Below are 7500 nucleotides of genomic sequence, written 5' to 3' on the forward strand. Positions count from 1 at the left end.
AGTGTCACCGTTTGTCTTGAATCATTCACTAAAATATGTTTGCCTTTTCTGCACAATCAGAATTGACATAAACATTTTGACATTCTGTCCACCACAGTAAAAAGGCGAAAAAAAAAGAAAATTATTCAACTTTCAACTGGGGATGTAGCTCAGTGGTAGAGCGCATGCTTTGCATGTATGAGGTCCTGGGTTCAATCCCCAGCATCTCCAAGAGCCTTTTGAGGTTCTGTCCATAGACGATGAACAGGGTTAGGAAAGCGGTGAATGGTCCTAGGTTCAGTTGCAGCATCTTCAATTGTCTTGAATCATTCACTAAAATATGTTTGCCTTTTCTGCACAATCAGAATTGACATAAACATTTTGACGTTCCGTCCACCACAGTAAAAAGGCGGAATAAAAAGAAAATTATTCAACTTTCGACTGGGGATGTAGCTCAGTGGTAGAGCGCATGCTTTGCGTGTATGAGGTCCTGGGTTCAATCCCCAGCATCTCCAAGAGCCTTTCAAGGTTCTGTCCACAGACGATAAGCAGGGTTAAGAAAGCAGTTTATGGTCTTAGGTTTAGTTGCAGCGTCATCAATTGTCTTGAATCGTTCACTAAAATATGTTTGCCTTTTCTGCACAATCAGAATTGACATAAACATTTTGATGTTCTGTCTACCACAGTAAAAAGGCGGAATAAAAAGAAAAATATTACCCTTTCAACTGGGGATGTAGCTCAGTGCTAGAGCGCTTGCTTTGCATGTATGAGGTCCTGGGTTCAATCCCCAGCATCTCCAAGAACCTTTTGAGGTTTTGTCCACAGACAAACAGGGTTAAGAAAGCTGTTGATTTTGAGGGTTAAGAAAGCTGTCCTAGGTTCAGTTGCAGCGTCTTCAATTGTCTTGATTCATTCACTAAAATATGTTTGCCTTTTCTGCACAATCAGAATTGACATAAACATTTTGACATTCTGTCCACCACAGTAAAAAGGCGAAAAAAAAGAACAATATTCCCCTTTAAACTGGGGATGTAGCTCAGTGGTAGAGCGCATGCTTTGCATGTATGAGGTCCTGGGTTCAATCCCCAGCATCTCCAAGAGCCTTTTGAGGTTCTGTCCATATACGATGAACAGGGTTAGGAAAGCGGTGTATGGTCCTAGGTTCAGTTGCAGCATCTTCAATTGTCTTGAATCATTCACTAAAATATGTTTGCCTTTTCTGCACAATCAGAATTGACATAAACATTTTGACATTTTGTCCACCACAGTAAAAAGGCGGAATAAAAAGAAAATTATGCAACTTTCAACTGGGGATGTAGCTCAGTGGTAGAGCGCATGCTTCGCATGTATGAGGCCCTGGCTTCAATCCTCAGCATCTCCAAGAACCTTTTGAGGTTTTGTTCACAGACGATAAACAGGGTTAAGAAAGCGGTGTATGGTCCTGGGTTTAGTTGCAGTGTCACCGTTTGTTTTGAATCGTTCACTAAAATATGTTTGCCTTTTCTGCACAATCAGAATTGACATAAACCATTTGACATTCTGTCCACCACAGTAAAAAGGCAAAAAAAAAAAAGAAAATTATCAACTTTCAACTGGGGATGTAGCTCAGTGGTAGAGCGCATGCTTTGCATGTATGAGGTCCTGGGTTCAATCCCCAGCATCTCCAAGAACCTTTTGAGGTTTTGTCCACAGACAAACAGAGTAAAGAAAGATTTTGATTGTCCTAGGTTCAGTTGCAGCGTCTACAATTGTCTTGAATCATTCACTAAAATATGTTTGCCTTTTCAGCACAATCAGAATTGACTTAATCGTTTTGAGGTTCCGTCCACAACGCTAAGAAGGGTGGAAACAAAAAAAAAAATGTTTGTTTTCACAGGGGGATGTAGCTCAGTGGTAGAGCGCATGCATTGCATGTATGAGGTCTTGGGTTCAATCCCCAGCATCTCCAAAAGCCTTTCAAGGTTTTGTCCACAGACGATAAACAGGGTTAAGAAAGCAGTTTATGGTCCTAGGTTCAGTTGCAGCGTCATCAATTGTCTTGGATCGTTCACTAAAATATGTTTGCCTTTTCTGCACAATCAGAATTGACATAAACATTTTGACATTTTGTCCACCACAGTAAAAAGGCGGAATAAAAAGAAAATTATTCAACTTTAAACTGGGGATGTAGCTCAGTGGTAGAGCGCATGCTTCGCATGTATGAGGCCCTGGGTTCAATCCCCAGCATCTCCAAGAACCTTTTGAGGTTTTGTTCACAGACGATAAACAGGGTTAAGAAAGCGGTGTATGGTCCTGGGTTTAGTTGCAGTGTCACCGTTTGTCTTGAATCATTCACTAAAATATGTTTGCCTTTTCTGCACAATCAGAATTGACATAAACATTTTGACATTCTGTCCACCACAGTAAAAAGGCGAAAAAAAAAGAAAAATATTCCCCTTTCAACTGGGGATGTAGCTCAGTGGTAGAGCGCATGCTTTGCATGTATGAGGTCCTGGGTTCAATCCCCAGCATCTCCAAGAGCCTTTTGAGGTTCTGTCCATAGACGATGAACAGGGTTAGGAAAGCGGTGTATGGTCCTAGGTTCAGTTGCAGCATCTTCAATTGTCTTGAATCATTCACTAAAATATGTTTGCCTTTTCTGCACAATCAGAATTGACATAAACATTTTGACATTCTATCCACCACAGTAAAAAGGCGAAAAAAAAAGAAAAATATTCCCCTTTCAACTGGGGATGTATCTCAGTGGTAGAGCGCATGCTTTGCATGTATGAGGTGCTGGGTTCAATCCCCAGTATCTCCAAGAGCCTTTCGAGGTTCTGTCCACAGACGAAGAACAGGGTTAAGAAAGTGGTGTATGGTCATAGGTTCAGTTGCAGCGTCTTGAATCATTCACTAAAATATGTTTGCCTTTTCTGCACAATCAGAATTGACATAAACATTTTGACGTTCTGTCCACCACAGTAAAAAGGCGAAAAAAAAAAGAAAAATATTCCCCTTTCAACTGGGGATGTAGCTCAGTGGTAAAGCGCATGCTTTGCATGTATGAGGTCCTGGGTTCAATCACCAGCATCTCCAAGAGCCTTTTGAGGTTCTGTCCATAGACGATGAACAGGGTTAAGAAAGCGGTGTATGGTCCTAGGTTCAGTTGCAGCATCTTCAATTGTCTTGAATCATTCACTAAAATTTGTTTGCCTTTTCTGCACAATCAGAATTGACATTAACATTTTGACGTTCCGTCCACCACAGTAAAAAGGCGGAATAAAAGAAAAATATTACCGTTTCAACTGGGGATGTAGCTCAGTGGTAGAGCGCATGCTTCGCATGTATGAGGTCCTGGGTTCAATCCCCAGCATCTCCAAGAGCCTTTTGAGATTCTGTTCACAGACGATAAACAGGGTTGAGAAAGCGGTGTATGGTCCTAGGTTCAGTTGCAGCATCTTCAATTGTCTTGAATCATTCACTAAAATATGTTTGCCTTTTCTGCACAATCAGAATTGACATAAACATTTTGACATTTTGTCCACCACAGTAAAAAGGCGGAATAAAAAGAAAATTATGCAACTTTCAACTGGGGATGTAGCTCAGTGGTAGAGCGCATGCTTCGCATGTATGAGGCCCTGGCTTCAATCCTCAGCATCTCCAAGAACCTTTTGAGGTTTTGTTCACAGACGATAAACAGGGTTAAGAAAGCGGTGTATGGTCCTGGGTTTAGTTGCAGTGTCACCGTTTGTTTTGAATCGTTCACTAAAATATGTTTGCCTTTTCTGCACAATCAGAATTGACATAAACCATTTGACATTCTGTCCACCACAGTAAAAAGGCAAAAAAAAAAAAGAAAATTATCAACTTTCAACTGGGGATGTAGCTCAGTGGTAGAGCGCATGCTTTGCATGTATGAGGTCCTGGGTTCAATCCCCAGCATCTCCAAGAACCTTTTGAGGTTTTGTCCACAGACAAACAGAGTAAAGAAAGATTTTGATTGTCCTAGGTTCAGTTGCAGCGTCTACAATTGTCTTGAATCATTCACTAAAATATGTTTGCCTTTTCAGCACAATCAGAATTGACTTAATCGTTTTGAGGTTCCGTCCACAACGCTAAGAAGGGTGGAAACAAAAAAAAAAATGTTTGTTTTCACAGGGGGATGTAGCTCAGTGGTAGAGCGCATGCATTGCATGTATGAGGTCTTGGGTTCAATCCCCAGCATCTCCAAAAGCCTTTCAAGGTTTTGTCCACAGACGATAAACAGGGTTAAGAAAGCAGTTTATGGTCCTAGGTTCAGTTGCAGCGTCATCAATTGTCTTGGATCGTTCACTAAAATATGTTTGCCTTTTCTGCACAATCAGAATTGACATAAACATTTTGACATTTTGTCCACCACAGTAAAAAGGCGGAATAAAAAGAAAATTATTCAACTTTAAACTGGGGATGTAGCTCAGTGGTAGAGCGCATGCTTCGCATGTATGAGGCCCTGGGTTCAATCCCCAGCATCTCCAAGAACCTTTTGAGGTTTTGTTCACAGACGATAAACAGGGTTAAGAAAGCGGTGTATGGTCCTGGGTTTAGTTGCAGTGTCACCGTTTGTCTTGAATCATTCACTAAAATATGTTTGCCTTTTCTGCACAATCAGAATTGACATAAACATTTTGACATTCTGTCCACCACAGTAAAAAGGCGAAAAAAAAAGAAAAATATTCCCCTTTCAACTGGGGATGTAGCTCAGTGGTAGAGCGCATGCTTTGCATGTATGAGGTCCTGGGTTCAATCCCCAGCATCTCCAAGAGCCTTTTGAGGTTCTGTCCATAGACGATGAACAGGGTTAGGAAAGCGGTGTATGGTCCTAGGTTCAGTTGCAGCATCTTCAATTGTCTTGAATCATTCACTAAAATATGTTTGCCTTTTCTGCACAATCAGAATTGACATAAACATTTTGACATTCTATCCACCACAGTAAAAAGGCGAAAAAAAAAGAAAAATATTCCCCTTTCAACTGGGGATGTATCTCAGTGGTAGAGCGCATGCTTTGCATGTATGAGGTGCTGGGTTCAATCCCCAGTATCTCCAAGAGCCTTTCGAGGTTCTGTCCACAGACGAAGAACAGGGTTAAGAAAGTGGTGTATGGTCATAGGTTCAGTTGCAGCGTCTTGAATCATTCACTAAAATATGTTTGCCTTTTCTGCACAATCAGAATTGACATAAACATTTTGACGTTCTGTCCACCACAGTAAAAAGGCGAAAAAAAAAAGAAAAATATTCCCCTTTCAACTGGGGATGTAGCTCAGTGGTAAAGCGCATGCTTTGCATGTATGAGGTCCTGGGTTCAATCACCAGCATCTCCAAGAGCCTTTTGAGGTTCTGTCCATAGACGATGAACAGGGTTAAGAAAGCGGTGTATGGTCCTAGGTTCAGTTGCAGCATCTTCAATTGTCTTGAATCATTCACTAAAATTTGTTTGCCTTTTCTGCACAATCAGAATTGACATTAACATTTTGACGTTCCGTCCACCACAGTAAAAAGGCGGAATAAAAGAAAAATATTACCGTTTCAACTGGGGATGTAGCTCAGTGGTAGAGCGCATGCTTCGCATGTATGAGGTCCTGGGTTCAATCCCCAGCATCTCCAAGAGCCTTTTGAGATTCTGTTCACAGACGATAAACAGGGTTGAGAAAGCGGTGTATGGTCCTGGGTTTAGTTGCAGTGTCACCGTTTGTCTTGAATCATTCACTAAAATATGTTTGCCTTTTCTGCACAATCAGAATTGACATAAACATTTTGACGTTCCGTCCACCACAGTAAAAAGGCGGAATAAACAGAAAAATACTCAACGTTCAATTGGGGATGTAGCTCAGTGGTAGAGCGCATGCTTTGCATGTATGAGGTCCTGGGTTCAATCCCCAGCATCTCCAAGAACCTTTTGAGGTTTTGTCCACAGACAAACAGGGTAAATAAAGATTTTGATTGTCCTAGGTTCAGTTGCAGCGTCTACAATTGTCTTGAATCATTCACTAAAATATGTTTGCCTTTTCCGCACAATCAGAATTGACTTAATCGTTTTGAGGTTCCGTCCACAACCCTAAGAAGAGGGAAAAGAAAAAAAAATGTTTGTTTTGACAGGGGGATGTAGCTCAGTGGTAGAGCGCATGCTTTGCATGTATGAGGTTCTGGGTTCAATCCCCAGCATCTCCAAGAGCCTTTCAAGGTTCTGTCCACAGACGATAAACAGGGTTAAGAAAGCAGTTTATGGTCCTAGGTTCAGTTGCAGCGTCATCAATTGTCTTGAATCGTTCACTAAAATATGTTTGCCTTTTCTGCACAATCAGAATTGACATAAACATTTTGATGTTCTGTCTACCACAGAAAAAGGCGGAATAAAAAGAAAAATATTACCCTTTCAACTGGGGATGTAGCTCAGTGGTAGAGCGCAAGCTTTGCATGTATGAGGTCCTGGGTTCAATCCCCAGCATCTCCAAGAGCCTTTCAAGGTTCTGTCCACAGACGATAAGCAGGGTTAAGAAAGCAGTTTATGGTCCTAGGTTCAGTTGCAGCGTCTTCAATTGTCTTGATTCATTCACTAAAATATGTTTGCCTTTTCTGCACAATCAGAATTGACATAAACATTTTGACATTCTGTCCACCACAGTAAAAAGGCGAAAAAAAAGAACAATATTCCCCTTTAAACTGGGGATGTAGCTCAGTGGTAGAGCACATGCTTTGCATGTATGACGTCCTGGGTTTAATCCCCAGCATCTCCAAGAGCCTTTTGAGGTTCTGTCCATATACGATGAACAGGTTTAGGAAAGCGGTGTATGGTCCTAGGTTCAGTTGCAGCATCTTCAATTGTCTTGAATCGTTCACTAAAATATGTTTGCCTTTTCTGCACAATCAGAATTGACATAAACATTTTGACGTTCTGTCCACCACAGTAAAAAGGCGGAATAAAAGAAAAATATTACTTTTTCAACTGGGGATGTAGCTCAGTGGTAGAGCACATGCTTTGCATGTATGAGGTCTTGGGTTCAATTCCCAGTATCTCCAAGAGCCTTTTGAGGTTCTGTCCACAGACGATAAACAGGGTTAAGAAAGTGGTGTATGGTCATAGGTTCAGTTGCAGCGTCTTCAATTGTCTTGAATCATTCACTAAAATATGTTTGCCTTTTCTGCACAATCAGAATTGACATAAACATTTTGACATTTTGTCCACCACAGTAAAAAGGCGGAATAAAAAGAAAATTATGCAACTTTCAACTGGGGATGTAGCTCAGTGGTAGAGCGCATGCTTCGCATGTATGAGGCCCTGGCTTCAATCCTCAGCATCTCCAAGAACCTTTTGAGGTTTTGTTCACAGACGATAAACAGGGTTAAGAAAGCGGTGTATGGTCCTGGGTTTAGTTGCAGTGTCACCGTTTGTCTTGAATCGTTCACTAAAATATGTTTGCCTTTTCTGCACAATCAGAATTGACATAAACATTTTGACATTCTGTCCACCACAGTAAAAAGGCAAAAAAAAAAAAGAAAATTATCAAC

At 41.0% G+C, this 7500-nt stretch overlaps 26 non-coding genes across 26 annotated transcripts; all 26 read left to right on the forward strand.

Moving 5' to 3' along the window:
• Positions 1-138: 138 nt before the first annotated feature.
• On the forward strand, positions 139-210 carry trnaa-ugc (transfer RNA alanine (anticodon UGC)). Its single transcript has one exon. It is a non-coding gene; the product is annotated as a tRNA-Ala (tRNA).
• Positions 211-422: 212 nt separating this feature from the next.
• trnaa-ugc (transfer RNA alanine (anticodon UGC)) lies at positions 423-494 on the forward strand. The gene has a single exon. It is a non-coding gene; the product is annotated as a tRNA-Ala (tRNA).
• Positions 495-706: 212 nt separating this feature from the next.
• trnaa-ugc (transfer RNA alanine (anticodon UGC)) lies at positions 707-778 on the forward strand. Its single transcript has one exon. It is a non-coding gene; the product is annotated as a tRNA-Ala (tRNA).
• Positions 779-1004: 226 nt separating this feature from the next.
• On the forward strand, positions 1005-1076 carry trnaa-cgc (transfer RNA alanine (anticodon CGC)). Its single transcript has one exon. It is a non-coding gene; the product is annotated as a tRNA-Ala (tRNA).
• A 212-nt stretch (positions 1077-1288) lies between these two features.
• trnaa-ugc (transfer RNA alanine (anticodon UGC)) lies at positions 1289-1360 on the forward strand. The gene has a single exon. It is a non-coding gene; the product is annotated as a tRNA-Ala (tRNA).
• A 213-nt stretch (positions 1361-1573) lies between these two features.
• Positions 1574-1645, forward strand: trnaa-ugc (transfer RNA alanine (anticodon UGC)). The gene has a single exon. It is a non-coding gene; the product is annotated as a tRNA-Ala (tRNA).
• A 210-nt stretch (positions 1646-1855) lies between these two features.
• Positions 1856-1927, forward strand: trnaa-cgc (transfer RNA alanine (anticodon CGC)). The gene has a single exon. It is a non-coding gene; the product is annotated as a tRNA-Ala (tRNA).
• A 212-nt stretch (positions 1928-2139) lies between these two features.
• trnaa-ugc (transfer RNA alanine (anticodon UGC)) lies at positions 2140-2211 on the forward strand. The gene has a single exon. It is a non-coding gene; the product is annotated as a tRNA-Ala (tRNA).
• A 212-nt stretch (positions 2212-2423) lies between these two features.
• Positions 2424-2495, forward strand: trnaa-ugc (transfer RNA alanine (anticodon UGC)). Its single transcript has one exon. It is a non-coding gene; the product is annotated as a tRNA-Ala (tRNA).
• Positions 2496-2707: 212 nt separating this feature from the next.
• On the forward strand, positions 2708-2779 carry trnaa-ugc (transfer RNA alanine (anticodon UGC)). The gene has a single exon. It is a non-coding gene; the product is annotated as a tRNA-Ala (tRNA).
• A 203-nt stretch (positions 2780-2982) lies between these two features.
• Positions 2983-3054, forward strand: trnaa-cgc (transfer RNA alanine (anticodon CGC)). Its single transcript has one exon. It is a non-coding gene; the product is annotated as a tRNA-Ala (tRNA).
• A 211-nt stretch (positions 3055-3265) lies between these two features.
• trnaa-ugc (transfer RNA alanine (anticodon UGC)) lies at positions 3266-3337 on the forward strand. Its single transcript has one exon. It is a non-coding gene; the product is annotated as a tRNA-Ala (tRNA).
• A 212-nt stretch (positions 3338-3549) lies between these two features.
• On the forward strand, positions 3550-3621 carry trnaa-ugc (transfer RNA alanine (anticodon UGC)). The gene has a single exon. It is a non-coding gene; the product is annotated as a tRNA-Ala (tRNA).
• Positions 3622-3834: 213 nt separating this feature from the next.
• Positions 3835-3906, forward strand: trnaa-ugc (transfer RNA alanine (anticodon UGC)). The gene has a single exon. It is a non-coding gene; the product is annotated as a tRNA-Ala (tRNA).
• Positions 3907-4116: 210 nt separating this feature from the next.
• trnaa-ugc (transfer RNA alanine (anticodon UGC)) lies at positions 4117-4188 on the forward strand. The gene has a single exon. It is a non-coding gene; the product is annotated as a tRNA-Ala (tRNA).
• Positions 4189-4400: 212 nt separating this feature from the next.
• On the forward strand, positions 4401-4472 carry trnaa-cgc (transfer RNA alanine (anticodon CGC)). The gene has a single exon. It is a non-coding gene; the product is annotated as a tRNA-Ala (tRNA).
• Positions 4473-4684: 212 nt separating this feature from the next.
• On the forward strand, positions 4685-4756 carry trnaa-ugc (transfer RNA alanine (anticodon UGC)). Its single transcript has one exon. It is a non-coding gene; the product is annotated as a tRNA-Ala (tRNA).
• Positions 4757-4968: 212 nt separating this feature from the next.
• trnaa-ugc (transfer RNA alanine (anticodon UGC)) lies at positions 4969-5040 on the forward strand. The gene has a single exon. It is a non-coding gene; the product is annotated as a tRNA-Ala (tRNA).
• A 203-nt stretch (positions 5041-5243) lies between these two features.
• On the forward strand, positions 5244-5315 carry trnaa-cgc (transfer RNA alanine (anticodon CGC)). The gene has a single exon. It is a non-coding gene; the product is annotated as a tRNA-Ala (tRNA).
• Positions 5316-5526: 211 nt separating this feature from the next.
• On the forward strand, positions 5527-5598 carry trnaa-ugc (transfer RNA alanine (anticodon UGC)). The gene has a single exon. It is a non-coding gene; the product is annotated as a tRNA-Ala (tRNA).
• A 212-nt stretch (positions 5599-5810) lies between these two features.
• trnaa-ugc (transfer RNA alanine (anticodon UGC)) lies at positions 5811-5882 on the forward strand. Its single transcript has one exon. It is a non-coding gene; the product is annotated as a tRNA-Ala (tRNA).
• A 208-nt stretch (positions 5883-6090) lies between these two features.
• On the forward strand, positions 6091-6162 carry trnaa-ugc (transfer RNA alanine (anticodon UGC)). The gene has a single exon. It is a non-coding gene; the product is annotated as a tRNA-Ala (tRNA).
• Positions 6163-6373: 211 nt separating this feature from the next.
• Positions 6374-6445, forward strand: trnaa-ugc (transfer RNA alanine (anticodon UGC)). The gene has a single exon. It is a non-coding gene; the product is annotated as a tRNA-Ala (tRNA).
• A 211-nt stretch (positions 6446-6656) lies between these two features.
• Positions 6657-6728, forward strand: trnaa-ugc (transfer RNA alanine (anticodon UGC)). The gene has a single exon. It is a non-coding gene; the product is annotated as a tRNA-Ala (tRNA).
• Positions 6729-6939: 211 nt separating this feature from the next.
• trnaa-ugc (transfer RNA alanine (anticodon UGC)) lies at positions 6940-7011 on the forward strand. Its single transcript has one exon. It is a non-coding gene; the product is annotated as a tRNA-Ala (tRNA).
• A 212-nt stretch (positions 7012-7223) lies between these two features.
• trnaa-cgc (transfer RNA alanine (anticodon CGC)) lies at positions 7224-7295 on the forward strand. Its single transcript has one exon. It is a non-coding gene; the product is annotated as a tRNA-Ala (tRNA).
• The last annotated feature ends 205 nt before the right edge of the window (positions 7296-7500 follow it).

This window comes from Danio rerio, chromosome 21, assembly GCF_049306965.1.
Source record: "Danio rerio strain Tuebingen ecotype United States chromosome 21, GRCz12tu, whole genome shotgun sequence".
Lineage (NCBI taxonomy): Eukaryota > Metazoa > Chordata > Actinopteri > Cypriniformes > Danionidae > Danio > Danio rerio.